The 17,438-nt window shown below is 41.6% G+C and overlaps 1 protein-coding gene across 3 annotated transcripts in view; it reads left to right on the top strand.

The window, feature by feature from the left end:
• The window catches only part of aff2 (AF4/FMR2 family, member 2), a 601,714-nt gene that overhangs the window by 15,856 nt on the left and 568,420 nt on the right, over positions 1-17,438 (top strand). The window lies entirely within an intron of this gene.

Genomic DNA, 17,438 nt, shown 5'->3' with positions numbered 1-17,438 from the left:
CTACTACTTTTTTTTAACCGGCTATTTCAGATTTTCTGGAGAACCCTGCACATTCTCCCTGTGTCTACGTGGGTTTCCTCTGGATGCTCCAATTTCCTCCCACAGTCCAAACACATGCAGTTAGGTTAATTGGCTACTCTAAAAATTGCCCATAGGTGTGAATGCGTGTGTGTGAATGGTTGTTTCCCAAGCTCAGAAATGGGAGGGTTGCAGCAGGAAGGGTATCCGATGTAAAACTATGCTCCAATTAATATGACATGTGGATCAATAAGGGTCCACATGGACCCTGACCTGGCAACAGTGCTGGACAAGGAGGAAGAAGAAGAAGTTCTTGTCATGTTTGTTTCGATGAAGCTTGATCGTCAGCCAGGAACTTCATGCTACATCACAGGTTCCTGTCTCCTCCGTCATGTTCTCAGGTGACAAAAACCTTGTTGGTTTTTTCATTCCTAGACAAGTCACTCATTCGTGCTTTACATTGCCCTCTGAAGCTCCTTCAGGATGAGTGAGCATAGGTACAGGAGCTTTATCCTTAAAGCGCCTTTCTTTAAGTGAATCCCAGGATTACATCATTGAGCCTGACCCCCCATCACCCACACCCACACACGCACACACAACCACAGAGAGTTCAATTCAGAATGATGGAATTCTAATGAGGTGGTGATGCATACACAAAGCACAGCCCAGTGTCCGGAGTCACGCTGTGTGTTTACACAAAATACACTCATGGAGCTGATAAAAAAAATTGGCTCACAAACCAAAAATCACGTTCATCTGATTACAGTTTCATTTGATAAAACCAGATTCCATATTGAGCCTTTTTTTTTTGCAGCTGCACATTTAAATAGTGAGAATTTATGGTGTTGAGAGCGAGAAGAAGAAAGAAGAAGAAGGCAAGAGGTCTTTTAAGGAGGCCAAGAGGGAAATATGGGAGATGACATTTTGATGGCCGTGTGCGATGCTCTCTAGCTTGAGGTCCAGGTCAAGTTTTCTCTTCGCTGAGCTGGAAGCAGTGACATGATAGGTCACTCCCAGGGGAGAAGGAGCTTTAGAACAAGCTTAGATAAGAAGTCGCACCGTGTATTCAGGAACAAAAGACATCTGTGTTGCTGTGTGGCTGCCATGCAGACGCTTTTTATCTATTATTTTAATTTTAATTGACTTCAGTTCACGAAATGCCATCAACAATGGCAAGGCATAGTGTGCTTATGTGTATGTGTGTGTGTTTGGGTGGTGGGTACGAAATAGCGATACTATATGAGAGATATTTATAAAGGGTCAGTTGTTCTGTTCATTGGGTTCATTTTCATGAGTTTTAATTTTTTTTATCTCTAGGTGAAAGCGGAAGAAACTGTGATCGCACAATAGTAGATTTCTTGTTTCATGCATAAATAAAGAGCAGCAATTCTGATTGATGTGAAGGATTTTTTTCTGACAGCCTCACTGTCGTGCCATGCTGAGATATGGATTAATATGTAATGATTACAGCGGCTCTTGCTTTGCACACTTCCTTCAAAGCAGACAATGCCATCCCCACTCCCATTCCAAACCTCAGGCGATTTCATTTGCTCTCTCTCTCTCTCTCTCTCTCTCTCTCTCGATCAAGCATTTCCTCTCTGAGGTGTTAGTGCTGGCACACTTGCCACGGTGTAGCAGCGCTTTAATTGAGCCGACACCTTTCCAGCATCGCCTGAACCTTGAGGCACTTGATGTGTGTCGCAGTTAAAAGTCAAAGTTTTTTTTTCCTCCCTGCAACTAAGACAATGGAATCATAACCATATCCCCATGTCAGAGTTTTTATTGCATCATAATGTCTGATTACAGCTTCACATTGTCACAAAGTGTGATATTTAATGCCATTTAAGACAACAGCGACACTATAATAATAATAATAATAATAATAATAATATCAGATTTCCCTCACATGGTATACAGTCAAGCTGCAATTTTATCACAACTCTACTCTTTACCTGTTAAAGAGGAGGTTTGTAAATTTTAGAACCTCTTCCTATATAGGGATGCCATGGCCAAATAGTTAACCAGCTTTGGGACCGAAAGGTTGCTGGCTCAATTCCCTGAACCAGCAGGATTTGCTTAAGTGCCCTTGAGCAAGGCACCTAACCCCCAACTGTTCCAGCAAGTGTGGTGGCGTTCCTTGTGTCTGATTAGTCAAAGAAAAACTGATGATGTGATTATCAGTTCAGGCAGGGAACAGGCCATAATAAAAAATACATGTAACAATATATATAGTAGTGTGCAAAAGTCTTAGGCACATGCAAAGAAATGCTGTTGACCAAAAATGGCTAAAAAATAATTAAATTAAATGTTTCAACATGAAAAAAAAACTATAAACAGCGGTAAGCCATAATAAATATAACAAAATCAGTATTTGGCATGAGATGACCCTTTACTTTAAAAAAAAAAAAAAATAGTAGTCTCAGGTCCAGTGAGCGCAGTTTTATGCGGAAATGAGCTGTAGGTTTTACTGAGCATCTTCCAGAACCAGCCACAGTTCTTCTGGACACTTTGACTGTCACACTCGCATCTTCATTTTGCACCAAAACCCAGCAGCCTTCATTATGTTTTCTTTTTTAATCTGAAAAGTGCTCTCTAATGGAATATTCTGCTCAGATACACACACCGTTTTTCTGTAGCATTTAATTTTGTGACGGAAAGCAAACATTTGGAACTCTAAAATGTTTTCGTCCTGACTTGATAATGTAGAAGTCATAAAATAAAAATGTATAACAAAGTTTGTCTGAAAAAAAAATAGGGTGGCTAAGACTTTTGCACAGTACTGTATGTGTCTCTCAGGTTTCAGCTATAAAGAGAAAAATGTCCAGATGAATTGTGGGTGGGGCTAATTTCCGGCCCAGAAAAATGCTTGTTTGATGTATTGTTTAAACACTGCATAAAATGAATGAAAACAGTGACTTCCTGTTGCTGTTCTATCTGTCTGTAAGTGGCATGTGTAGAAAGAAGGATTTATAAGTAGACTAATTTTACGAATATCTGGCTGAGGTTATTTCTATACCCTCGTTAGTCTTTCATTCCTGAATTAATGAAGGAGTAGACTGCTAAGTCGGCTAAAGCCACGTCTGTTTTAATATGTTTTAGGTTTAAAACAGGATTTTAAAATGAAAACAATCTCCGTCCAGACGAGCATTTTAGCTCCAGGTCAGAAATGATCTCCGTCCATACTGACATGCCTGAAAACGCATATCACATGACCATTCACATACACTGGGCATGCATGTGCTGGTATAAACAGCTGATGCCATTTTTTTTGGGGGGGGGTCACGTGATAAGAGCGTGACGAATCAGGGAAGGTTATGTTGTGACTGATAAGACGAATGTAGGTGTCTGTGTTGTTGTATCCAAACGTCTACATTTTCTCCCGTCTACATTAAAACGCTACCCTGGAGATTTCTAACTAAAACTAGGCCAGCAGTGCTTAAAAAAGTCTCTGGTTTTGGGGCTGGAAAGCTCCAGAATAGTGTGGACCCCAGGCATAAACGTAGCAAAAGTGATGCATTTTAAAACTCAAACATATTAGCATGGATGTCATGTAAGAAGACAAACACCAGCCTTAGCGTTATCATTACAGTGACTGGCTTCCAGTTGGCCCTGTGTAACATTAGTTCGGCTAAACTCATGTTACAAGGACGCTAGTCTGTTAGCTAGATTCAGGATGGGAAATATTGGGAATAAGCTAACCATGGACAAAGTCTGGCACCTATCATTTGGACAATATAATTTTCAATCTATTTCTACAGTATGATCATCATGAGCAACTTCCATTCCTGGAATTCATTCATCCATCCATCCATCCATTATCTGTAGCTGCTTATCCTGTACAGGGTCGCAGGAAAGCTGAAGCCTATCCCAGCTGACTATGGGCAAGAGGTGGGATACACCCTGGACAAGTCGCCAGGTCATCGCAGGGCTGATACATAGAGACAAACAACCATCCACACTCACACCTACAGTCAATTTAGAGTCACCGATTAGCCTAACCTGCATGTCTTTGGACTGTCAGGGAAACCAGAGCACCTGGAGGAAACCCATGCAGACATAGAGAGAATATGCAAACTCCACACAGAAAGGCCCCCGTCGGCTACTGGGCTCGAACCCAGGACCTTCTTTCTGTGAAGTGATAGTGCGTAACCACTACACCACCGTGCCATCCCCATTCCTGGAATTCTTTGAACAAATTGCGATGCATAGTACATGTATCAAATGTTTCACCACATTAGATGTATTGTCTCCTCCCACGACCACACATGACCTGAGGCACCGTTAGGAAAGAAAGGGACTCCACCCGTCCACTATCACTTACCCTAAAAGCAAAATATCATCATATCTTGTTCAGAGAGCCTTGTTTCTCAACAAGTTTCAGCAATCTAATGTCACTAGTTGGTTCAACAGTTGCCAAATCCATAGTGTCTTACCAAACTTAGCTGGATAACTGGAAGCAGTGTGGCTTTTCATTACATTACTGGCATTTAGCAGACGCTCCTATCCAGAGCGACATACAACGTACCCCCAGCAGCCTGGGGAGCAGTTGGGGGTCAGGTGCCTTGCTCAAGGGCACTTCAGACATTCCTGCTGGTCCAGGGAATCAAACCAGCAACCATTTTGTCCCAAAGCTGCTTCTCTAACCATTAGGCCATGGCTTCCCATGGCCTTTTCAAAGCATAGTTCGCAAAATGCAGTAAGGTTAACTCCTGAAATTTGTGAAATGATGATACCATACCGTTTCAAATTTCAGATTCTTGGTAACTGGAGCAACCCTAATTTAACGCAACATTAGCACAGCAAGAGAAAACGTCATCCCTGCCAGTTATACAGGGGAGGTGTTTGTGTCCCGTCTCTGCTTTGCCTTCGTCAGGCCTTGGCATTGAGTTATTATGCTAAATGTGAGCAACGTACCTGTTAGAGATCAATTGCTCCATTCGCAGGCACTGCTTGACGTTCGATGCTGCATGTTTTCACCTTGGCTCGCATTGATATTTCGCCATCGATTTGCTTCTGCTCATTTCTCGCCTCTTCCCAGCACCTGATGGCCCAGTTGTGTTTAACCGGTTTCTTTGTGATGCAGCAAAGATGGATGTGACGTTGTCGGCTATTGCCCGCCTGAGAGCGTAAGTGTTAATGAAGCCATTAGCGCAGTCCGGCTGAGGAAAGAGAATGGCAAAATTACCATTATTCCATAGCCATTAAGTTGTAATCTGCCACCTTCTTTAGCTCTCTGACACTCTCTCTTTTACCCAAGAAGCCTCTCCGATCCACTCCTGCCTGCTCGCCTTCATTAATTCATTTTTATCAAAAGCACTTAAAAATGACCATTTCTTATAATGTATCTTATAATTGTAATTACCACTCACATTGTCTTCCTATTGCACTCTTTCCAAGCCAGGCCTAGTTAGTGTGGGGGAAAAAGCAAGTGGACATGCAATTCATAAATCTTATTAAAATGAAATTTCTTTCTTTCTTTTTTTTTCCCATCGAGGAGCTCATTTAGTTCTCACAAAAGCAGAGAAAAGAGTCATGGCTGAGAGTTATAACCTCAAATTGGTTTTAAAGTTTTGCTCGAGTGAACGTTCCAGAAAGCCTGCAGTACGACAAGCTCCCTGTTTCCTGATGGACTGTGACTAATTTCGACTCGGTTTAATTAGTGAAAATACCTCTCCAGCGCACATCTCTCAGTTGACAGGGGAACAGGATGTCTTTTTTTTTTCCTTTTCAGAGATTAAATCCAGGATGGCTTCTCGGGAATGTTCACAGCTAGTTGTCACATGCTCACATGCTTCTTCAACTAACAATTAATTAACTGAGATATGTTTAGTGATCCTGGTGCTTAGTAGAAGTTAGTCGTTGAACGCCGTGCTAATGTTTTATAGGAGAAAAAATGTTAGTAGTTGCGAAGATAAGGGATAATAATGAGGTTTAGAGGTTAGCTCCTAAAAACAAACGAGCACACCATTTTCCAGGGACATCATGTAACAAAGAAACCCAATGTAGAATTAACGGCAAGATTGGTGCATCAAAGTTATTAGCATGAAAGTCGAAGCTGATCTGTTTGAGCCGAGTGTCCAGATGATGAGGTGAGAGAGCTGGACAGACTAAAGACTAAAGCACCGCCGCATCACTCTCTTTAGGTAGAGATGAAGCGAGGGCCAATTCCTACTGGCACTACGATAAGCAGGCATACTATTATTACTACGTCGAACGGCATTCTGAGTTAACCAAAGTGAAAATAGACCAAGAAGTTGAAACTATAAGTCAACTCAGAATTTCATTACAAGACACCATTGAAGATCACGTGCTCATTATAGAAATCAGTATGCAAAATTTTACAAAGAAGATTATTACACTGCAACCCTGCGATAACGAACTCTTTTACGATGAACTTTCGCATATAACGAACTCAGTCCGTGTCCCCTGCCTTTAATAGCAATGAGACGGAGTCTTCAAAAAAAAAATCACTGAGCCATGCGTTCCTCTTCCCACCAGAGACAAACAGTAAGTAATCAAGTCCGCAGTCAACTTAACAATACATGTTAATGCCATACAAGAAAGGCTTAACTAGCCTCGCTTAGGTGTCAATCACTAACAATTATCAAGAACAGTGATCACTGACTTTTAAAAAAAATCCATCAAAAGGACTTTATTTTACTAGGTAAAAGCAGTTTTACTCGAGTCTTTACTCCATAAGCACTGTTGTCATGGCTACTCATAAACGTAAGATACTCTCCGTCTGTTAGAAAATGCAGGCGATAGACGGATGTAATTGCTGGAAGAGTTGTATTTAAAAAGACGCTGGCAAACGGATCTAAATCAGTGATCAAAAATAAGAGTTGAGAAACAGACAATGGTCAAGCGAGGCCCAGACAGGATATCAAAGGTGGGGACAAAGGGCAAAATGCAAAATACAAAACATTCGGAAACCAGAATATCAACACAGTGGTATAAAAGGCTTGGTAATGTGAGACACAAGGTACAGAGCGTATACTTTGGAAAGTCTGTGTTTCGTGAGAGTTCTTATAAACATGCGCTGTGATTCCACTCTAATTTGGAACAGGTGCATGGTTGTTAGTCCTAATAACACTGCACATATTTACATGAGAAGTAGTTTGAGGCATGCTACTGAGCGCACGTGGACGTGACACCGTCAAAGACAAACTTTGTATCCTGGACCGTCGAAAGCATAATGAGAAGGCAACGAATTTGTCTAAAGAATATGGCATCCTGAAAAATTAAATTTCAACTTTTAAAGCAAAAGAAAAAGAGCTCTGAGACTTCGTCCATGACTGCGATCTATACGATGGGCTGAAAAGAAAGAAGATGCAGCTAGCAAATGATGGCTAATGCAACTTATTTCCGTTATTTCATAAATTTGTAAGTGAATTAAGCATAGCTATAAATTAAACACAAGTGGTCTTGTTTTATGTAAGAGTGAGAGTTTGGTGTGCCAAGGGTCTCCATTTGAGTATTATGAATTTTTGGGTATATTGAACTATTTGGACGTCCCCCAAGGAGTTCGTTATAGCAGCGTTGCAGTGTATGTGGGAAATATGTAATGCATTTCATCGGCAAAAACAACTTCTACTACATGAGCTTAATTACTTGTAGCTCAGAAAGGAAACTTACGAATACATGAAGGAAACATGCCAAGAGCAAAACAATTACATTGGCAGTCAATGAAAGCCAAAAACTCAGAGAGAGAGAGAGAGAGGGAGAGAGAAAGAGAGGAAGGGTTCGTTCTGGTGGTAGAAATCTTTACTGGGTATGTCACTAAGGAAACTGTGTGTGCAGACAAACCTCAGACCCCTCAATACATATTGATTGGAACAGGAGCGGGTTGGTGCTCCCAATTAACACTGTACACTTTCATTAAGGTCATATTAGACACAGTCACTGGCCGCTGATTGGTGCCTAAGAATCTAGAAAACTGGGAAATCAATTCCAAGCCAGAGATGTCTTGCTCACTTCGCACCACCATGACCAAGAAATCCAATCAGTCACATGAATAAACACATTTTTCACTCTGGATTAGATATCTTTCCTGTGGATGTAGTGAACTCTGTAGTTTTCTATTAATTTGTATCCACTGGCACATGATGGAAGCATTAAGATTGTTAAAAAAAAAAGGAAGATATTAACCCCAGCATTTTTACATGGCAGTAAATGTATATGGGTCATTAAGCATTAACTTTGTGCATGTGGTATCTTGGGGTGTTGGAAATTTATCTCGGTATTAATCATCCATCCAACCATCCATCCATCCATTATCCATAACTGCTTATCCTGTGCAGGGTCACGGGCAAGCTGGAGCCTATCCCAGCTGACTATGGGCGAGAGGCGGGGTACACCCTGGACAAGTCACCAGGTCATCGCAGGGCTGACACACAGAGACAAACAACCATTTACACCTACAGTCAATTTAGAGCCACCAGTTAACCTAACCTGCATGTCTTTGGACTGTAGGGGAAACCAGAGCACCCAGAAGAAACCCACACAGACACGAGGAGAACATGCAAACTCCACACAGAAAGGCCCCCGTCGGCCACTGGGCTTGAAGCCAGAACCTTCTTGCTGTGAGGCGACAGTGCTAACCACTACACCACTGTGCCACCCAGTATTAATCAACCAAAGGAAAAAAAAAACGTAGCAAAAATGATAGGAAGTACTACAGGTATATAAATGTATCGTGAGCTGGCCTAGTGGTTTGCGTATCCACCTTGCTATTGGGAGATCGTGAGCTCTACTCGTGGTCGGGTCATACCAAAGACCATCATAAAAATGGTACCTACTGCCATCTGGCAAGGCACGCTACAATACAGATGCGAGTGGGGAGACAAACTCTCACGGCTACCAGAGGACTAGCCCCCCACTGTAACCCTAGCTGTATCCTTGACTTGCAAGTGGCATCAAAGCAAAATAGAAACCCGAATGTCAGCCATGTTGGTGGATATACAAATGCGGAGTCAAGCAACATTCCATACAAAACATACGGTAGTCTCGCGTGCACAACTCTCTTTGTTTTTCCACTGCTTTAAGCGTTCTTTTAGCTATGCCATATCTTTGTGCTGTATATGGTTGTGGTCACAACAGTACTCGTGACCGTGGCACGTTCTGATTTTTTAGAATTCCGTCCGTGATTCGGAAAGAGGGCGAGGAAACTCTGAGGCTTAGTACGGAGAGGAGATGAGCACGGCTGAACATCATCGGCAGGGCTGATCTAACAGAGGCTCAAACCAAAACAGCTCGTGTTTGCAGTGATCATTTTATCTCAGGTGAAATTCAAAAGCTTTCTCGATAATATCATGGAAGAATTTTATTTCGTGTTGCTAGAATTTTGCTATAAAATGAGTGTTCTCTTGTCGTGGTTCACTCGGTCGTTGTTATAATTTTAACACGTGTATTGCCATTTCGCTTCTCGGCGCGCCAGCAAAATTATACGATAGAAACAATCCAGACTGGGCACCCGCTCAGAAAATGGGCTGTTTTGTCCAAGGTCAGACTTGATTCTTCGGCAGCCAAACCAGATAGAACACGCTATCTGGGTACTCGATGGTCATTAGAAGCGTCTTATCTTCCGAAAAGTCTGACATTTTAAAATAATATACAGGTACAGTGGTGCTTGAAAGTTTGTGAACCCTTTAGAATTTTCTATTTTTCTGCATAAAGATGACCTAAAACATCATTAGATTTTCACACAAGTCTGAAAAGTAGATAAAGAGAACCCAGTTAAACAAATGAGCCAAAACTATTATACTTGGTCATTTATTTATTGAGGAAAATGATCCAATATTACATATCTGTGAGTGGCAAAAGTATGTGAACCTCTAGGATTAGCAGTTAACTTGAAGGTGAAATTAGAATCAGGTGTTTTCAATCAATGGGATGACAATCAGGCGTGAGTGGGCACCCTGTTTTATTTAAAGAACAGGGATCTATCAAAGTCTGAGCTTCACAACACATGTTTGTGGAAGTGTATCATAGCACGAACAAAGGAGATTTCTGAGGACCTCAGAAAAAAGTGTTGTTGATGCTCATCAGGCTGGAAAAGGTTACAAAACCATCTCTAAAGAGTTTGGACTCCACCAATCCACAGTCAGACAGATTGTGTACAGATGGAGGAAATTGAAGAACCATTGTTACCCTCCCCAGGAGTGGTCGAACAACAAAGATCACTCCAAGAGCAAGGCGTGTTGTAATCGGCGAGGTCACAAAGGACCCCAGGGTAACTTCTAAGCAACTGAAGGCCTCTCTCACATTGGCTAATGTTAAGGTTCATGAGTCCACCATCAGGAGAACACTGAACAACAAATGGTGTGCATGGCAGGGTTGCAAGGAGAGAGCCATTGCTCTCCAAAAAGAACACTGCTGCTCATCTGCAGTTTGCAAAAGATCACATGGACAAGCCAGAAGGCTATTGGAAAAAATGTTTTGTGGATGGATGAGACCAAAATAGAAATTTCTGGTTTAAATGAGAAGCGTTATGTTTGGAGAAAGGAAAACACTGCATTCCAGCATAAGAACCTTATCCCATCTGTGAAACATGGTGGTGGTAGTATCACGGTTTGGGCCCATTTTGCTGCATCTGGGCCAGGACGGCTTGCCATCATTGATGGAACAATGAATTCTGAATTATACCAGCAAATTCGAAAGGAAAATTTCAGGACATCTGTCCATGAACTGAATCTCAAGAGAAGGTGGGTCATGCAGCAAGACAACGACCCTAAGCACACAAGTCGTTCTACCAAAGAATGGTTAAAGAAGAATAAAGTTAATGTTTTGGAATGGCCAAGTCAAAGTCCTGACGTTAATCCAATCGAAATAGTGTGGAACGACCTGAAGCGAGCAGTTCATGTGAGGAAACCCACCAACATCCCAGAGTTGAAGCTGTTCTTTACGGAGGAATAGGATAAAATTCCTCCAAGCCGGTGTGCAGGACTGATCAACAGTTACCGGAAACGTTTAGTTGCAGTTATTGCTGCACAAAGGGGTTACACCAGATACTGACAGCAAAGGTTTACATACTTTTGCCACTCACAGATGTGTAATACTGGATCATTTTCCTCAATAAATAAATGACCAAGTATAATATTTTTGTCTCATTTGTTTAACTGGTTTCTCTTTATCTACTTTTAGGACTTGTCTGAAAATCTGATGATGTTTTTTGTCATATTTATGCAAAATATAGAAAATTCTAAAGGGTTCACAAACTTTCAAGCACCACTGTAGGTCAAAACCACATATCTATCTTCGGTCGACCGTTCAAATCATGGTAATACTGAGAAAATTCAGCATTGTTTACAGACACGCTTTGAGCGGCTGCCATCCTAGTTGCTTTGTGTATCCATCATCATGGCGGATGCTCATGACATAGCACATTTTGATCAAGTGGTTACAAGTCATCTATAGGCAAGAGGCCGAGCGCTACGGAAACAGAGATTGTCATCACCCAATGCACCCAAAGGGCCTGGTTAGCACTGGGACGGGAGACTGCCTGGGAAGACCGGGCATGGCCTGGGAAGACTGGGCATGGCACGGGAAGGACTTTAGACAGGTATATAAATAAAGCAAAAATGTTTTATTCAAATTGCTTTAAATATTCTTCTTTCTTCAAAAGATATTTTTGAGAAAGACTTTTCCATGCAATCCATAACACTGTCAGTATTTATCATGTTGTTATTGTCAGGTGAAAAAGAGAGTGGCTAGAAGAAAACAAAACACCAAACATGTCCGTGTAAAGGCTAGCCCAGACTAGTCAGACAAGGTGATGAAGTGAACTGATGGATGAGAGGTGAAAGGTCTTCAAAGACTTAAAACCAAGTCCAGTTGCGTTTGATTCAATTTCCTTGAGATAACTATGACCTGGATAAATGAGAATATTCACAGACATGTCCGTGTAAAGTGCTGTTTAGGCGACATAGTTGTTTACTGTTCAATAGTTGTTGAAAAGCTGGTAGTTGTTTGGTTTAGTTCTGGTCAGCAATGTCTTGTTCTTCTGTGTTGTATCTGATAAAGTTACGGACATGATAGGAGTCGCAACAGAGGTAGCAAACAAAGTAAGTAACGGAATACACAGTCAAAGGGTTTTCAGTACTATCCAAGTCCATGGCACTAAAAAATAAATAAATAAATAAATAAATAAAAACTGAGGTTGCTGTGGTGTGATTTGTGGAGGTCCAGAGGGATGGGGTTGCGAAATTTTGGAGAGTCGCTGCTAGAAACAATAGGGTTGGGAAATAGTGGATTAAGGAACTTGACAAATTAACAACAGTCCACTTTAATTGGGGATTTTGAAAAGTCAGCAGTGAGGCAGGCTAACTGTTTAACCAGTGTTGTAGTCAAGACCACCTCAACCAAGACCAAATCATGACCAAGACAAGACCAAGACTTTGGGAGGTTGAGATAAAGTCAAGACCAAGACCAGAGTGTATCAAGACCAAGACAAGAGCAAGATTTTCAGGGATTGAGATCAAGTCAAGAACAAGACCAAGGCAAGGCCAGACCAAGTCAAGACCAGGACCAGACTAGTGGGTGTGAAGGGAGGTGGGGAGGGGTGACAGCTGTTACAGCGGGCTTGAAATAAAATCCAGAGTCCTCTATGTCTGAGATCGAGACAAGCCTGAGTAAAAATGTGGTTGATTCCAAGACAAGACCAAGACCTTCAGAAAGTGGTCTTGAAACCGGTCTCGAGTACTACAACACTACATCTAACCGTACATCATGAGTCACTGTGAAACCATGAATAACCACAGATGTTCCTAGGTGTTCATAAACTACAAACTGATAGGAGTGGTTATAGTGTTAATAATGAGTACTTTAAAATGCTTTTGTATGGAATTCTAAAAATCTAAATGCATTCATGTAAATGAAACCGTTTTTGCATCATTGTCCTCTGGATATGATGTTCGCTTGCAGAGATGGAATCAGACTATATTTATTTGACTCTCTCTCTCTCTCTCTCTCTCTCTCACACTCTCTGTGGCTCATTTGTCCCATGTGAGTGTATTTCACAGGCCCCTTGCCCATGGCAGGCCTCCAGGGCACCACCTGAATGGTATCTACTCTTTGCAGGAATGCCATGGCCCGTTGCACTCTGGGTGTGGGTGGGGTGTGTGGTGGGTGTTTGAGGGAATTGAAAGCAAAACCTCTGTGGTTGGAGATAAGGACAGCCTGGCAGTGTCATGGCGTACGGTACTGACTAGAACCATGGCAGCCTCTAAAACATATCTGTAACTAATGGTGCCTAATTTTCAGGATGTACAGTATAGCTTTATAGAAGGCAATACTATGGCATCTGAGTTCAACTTCATGCCACTAATAAAACACCAGGACCCTTTGTTTGCTTGTTTACAGTGGCGTGTAAGGGGACACCATCTGTGAAATATTTGGTCATGCTACGGCTTTGGGTATTGTAACTATTTTCAAAGAGCCTCACAGTAACAATGTTCTCTTTAAGCCAGATCCACGACATGCTGTTTGTTTTTTGTCGGAACAGAAGGAAAAAAGACTTGAGCTGGAGCAGCGCCACTAAGCACACCAAGCCACAAAAGCATTTTTTTTTCAGTCCAATGCCATCTTTTTATTCGAGTTGTAGCTTATAATGAGTTTTGCAACACTGAAAAAAATCACAACATTTCACAGAGGAAGATCAATCTATGAGAAATATGGATAATAAAACAGAATCGACTATAGATATAGACCATGTGCTTCATTATGCACGGTTGCAGCTGTCATTAACTATTGGCCTCTCCTGTGGAGTGCCTCTAATGGTTATGGAACATAAAGGCCTGTTTTTATTACTCTGATAATGTTGATTTTATAGGAAAAGCAGCATGTTCAGACCGTAATTCAACTTATGGGCAGTCCTAGAGGACTAGAGAAGATGTACTGTAGCATTTGCCTTCAATCCAAACAATGTTAGCAACGATCAAGGAAGAAGGATGAACACAGAGGCTCGGTGACTTACGCCAATTATAGGAGGTCAGAGGTCCGACTATAGCGGATGGAGCAAAGGTGAAAGATCAGGATGTGGTTGTAGAAGAAGTAGGAGAAGCAAAAAATACCCTGACTGCAACGACATGACTTCAAATCAGAGATAATGAAGAACGAGTAAGATGTCTTTGCTAGCTTCTTGAATTCAAGTGCTAGCATTAGTACAAAAAAAAAAATCATCAATTCATAAACTAAATCCACAGGGCAAGCTAAACCTCCAGTGTGCTGCCAGTCCTATGTTCTGGTCGCCTACAACCTGAACCGACTAGACTAAAATGTGACCACTTTATCACTTTATATCACATATGGTAAGCTAGTTAGCTACATTGTAGTTAAGTCAGACTATATGATGATGTGACACATCATTGTTTCAGCTATGAGACGGGATGTTCTGTTTTTCGACACTTGATGGTGTGTTTATGTAGCTACACAACAAATGAAACTTATTTTGCGAAAGTCGATAAGAGGGCTGTTTCACAATCGGGGTATAGTTTTCGGGGCCACGTTAGTCCAAAAAATCAAACCGCAGATTTTTGTATTTCTCTGCTGCCAAAAATGACCTTTTGAGATGGAAATGAACTGCACAGAATTTCAGAGCTACAGGTCATATACTGGGCATGTTACATGTGCTAAAACTGACCACCTTTCTTATGGTCCACAAGAGTAAGGTATACAAAGTGGAAAAACTGTTGAAACGGATATGATTTTAAGTATAAATTTTCTAGGACATACTGTGTAGCGATGTTTGTACACGGTGGTAACTGTAATAACAACTGAAGCGGTGACGATCCTTGCGGTTTTCCAGAGAGGACACTTTTTGACGGATTCATATCGCAACCACTTGTGAAGCTCTGTTGCAAACGTGTCTCGAATCTGTTTCAGGTCCTGTTTTTTTTTTTTTACTGTGCGGCAAGAGACTCTTCTGCTTCAAAAGAGACAAATATTTTCTGAGAAAATTATTTACAACCTCAACATATGGTGAGTGTTTTCCGGAGAGGGCATTTTTGATGGACGAAGGATACTGTCGGAGGCACTTCCTTTACAAAAAAAGATGTAACTTCCACTTAAATATGTTTTTTTCATTGTGAATGAAAGTACTGTATATGTCCCAAAGTAAAATCTAGTTCGTGCTAAAAATGCAATTCTGAATTTCATTTCATCTCATTATCTCTAGCCGGTTTATCCTGTTCTACAGGGTCGCAGGCAAGCTGGAGCCTATCCCAGCTGACTACGGGCGAAAGGCAGGGTACACCTTGGACAAGTCACCAGGTCATCACAGGGCTGACAGGTAGACACAGACAACCATTCACACTGACATTCACACCTACTGTACAGTCAATTTAGAGTCACCAGTTAACCTAACCTGCATGTCTTTGGACTGTGGGGGAAACCGGAGCACCTGGAGGAAACCCACGCGGACACGGGGAGAACATGCAAACTCCGCACAGAAAGGCCCTCGCAATTCTGAATTTAACCAGTAAAATCGAAGTGTAATAATTAAAGTAGAATTAAATGAAATGACCACAAGGTCAAACCCAAGGCCGCATTTGACTCTTACAAATATATTTATAAGAACTTCGATATTACTGCTGTAAGTAGGGCTAGTGTGTCCCTGTAATATAAGCCAGCAGAAACTCCAGCATATAAAATATATATATATATATATATATATATATATATATATATATATATATATATAGAGAGAGAGAGAGAGAGAGAGAGAGAGAGAGTGGGGCAAAAAGTATTTAGTCAGTCACCAATTGTGCAAGTTCTCCCACTTAAAAAGACGAGAGAGGCCTGTAATTTTCATCATAGGTATACCTCAACTATGAGAGACAAAATGAGAAAAAAAAAATCCAGAAAATCACATTGTCTGATTTTTAAAGAATTATGGTGGAAAATAAGTATTTGGTCAATAACAAAAGTTCATCTCAATACTTTGTTATATACCCTTTGTTGGCAATGACAGAGGTCAAACGTTTTCTGTAAGTCTTCACAAGGTTTTCACACACTGTTGCTGGTATTTTGGCCCATTCCTCCATGCAGATCTCCTCTAGAGCAGTGATGTTTTGGGGCTGTCGCTGGGCAACACGGACTTTCAACTCCCTCCAAAGATTTTCTATGGGGTTGAGATCTGGAGACTGGCTAAGCCACTCCAGGACCTTGAAATGCTTCTTATGAAGCCACTCCTTTGTTGCCCAGGCGGTGTGTTTGGGATCACTGTCATGCTGAAAGACCCAGCCACATTTCATCTTCAATGCCCTTGCTGATGGAAGGAGGTTTTCACTCAAAATCTCACGATACATGGCCCCATTCATTCTTTCCTTTACACGGATCAGTCGTCCTGGTCCCTTTGCAGAAAAACAGCCCCAAAGCATGATGTTTCCACCCCCATGCTTCACAGTAGGTATGGTGTTCTTTGGATGCAACTCAGCATTCTTTCTCCTCCAAACATGACAAGTTGAGTTTTTACCAAAAAGTCCTATTTTGGTTTCATCTGACCATATGACATTCTCCGAATCCTCTTCTGGATCATCCAAATGCTCTCTAGCAAACTTCAGACGGGCCTGGACATGTACTGGCTTAAGCAGGGGGACACATCTGGCACTGCAGGATTTGAGTCCCTGGCGGCATAGTGTGTTACTGATGGTAGCCTTTGTTACTTTGGTCCCAGCTCTCTGCAGGTCATTCACTAGGTCCCCTTGTGTGGTTCTGGGATTTTTGCTCACCGTTCTTGTGATCATTTTGACCCCACTGGGCGAGATCTTGCGTGGAGCCCCAGATCGAGGGAGATTATCAGTGGTCTTGTATGTCTTCCGTTTTGTAATAATTGCTCCCACAGTCGATTTCTTCACACCAAGCTGCTTACCTATAGCAGATTCAGTCTTCCCAGCCTGGTGCAGGTCTACAATTTTGTTTCTGGTGTCCTTTGACAACTCTTTGGTCTTGGCCATAGTGGAGTTTGGAGTGTGACTGTTTGAGGTTGTGGACAGGCGTCTTTTATACTGATAACGAGTTCAAACAGGTGCCATTAATACAGGTAATGAGTGGAGGACAGGGGAGCCTCTTAAAGAAGAAGTTACAGGTCTGTGAGAGCCAGAAATCTTGCTTGTTTGTAGGTGACCAAATACTTATTTTACCAAGGAATTTACCAATTAATTCATTACAAATCCTACAATGTGATTTCCTGGATTCTTTCCCCCCATTTTGTCTCTCATAGTTGAGGTATACCTATGATGAAAATTACAGGCCTCTCTCATCTTTTTAAGTGGGAGAACTTGCACAATTGGTGGCTGACTAAATACTTTTTTGCCCCACTGTGTGTATATATACTGGATGTAGTTGCAGGAGTTAGTTGGTGTTTTTCAAAAACACAACCATTATTGTGAAATAGCCCAAGAAGTAGGATTTTTTTTCTCCTT

The sequence above is a fragment of the Neoarius graeffei genome, chromosome 8 (genome assembly GCF_027579695.1).
Source record: "Neoarius graeffei isolate fNeoGra1 chromosome 8, fNeoGra1.pri, whole genome shotgun sequence".
In the NCBI taxonomy this organism is placed as follows: Eukaryota; Metazoa; Chordata; class Actinopteri; order Siluriformes; family Ariidae; genus Neoarius; species Neoarius graeffei.
Note: the sequence above shows the minus strand (reverse complement) of the source record. Positions and strands in the feature narration are given on the sequence as shown.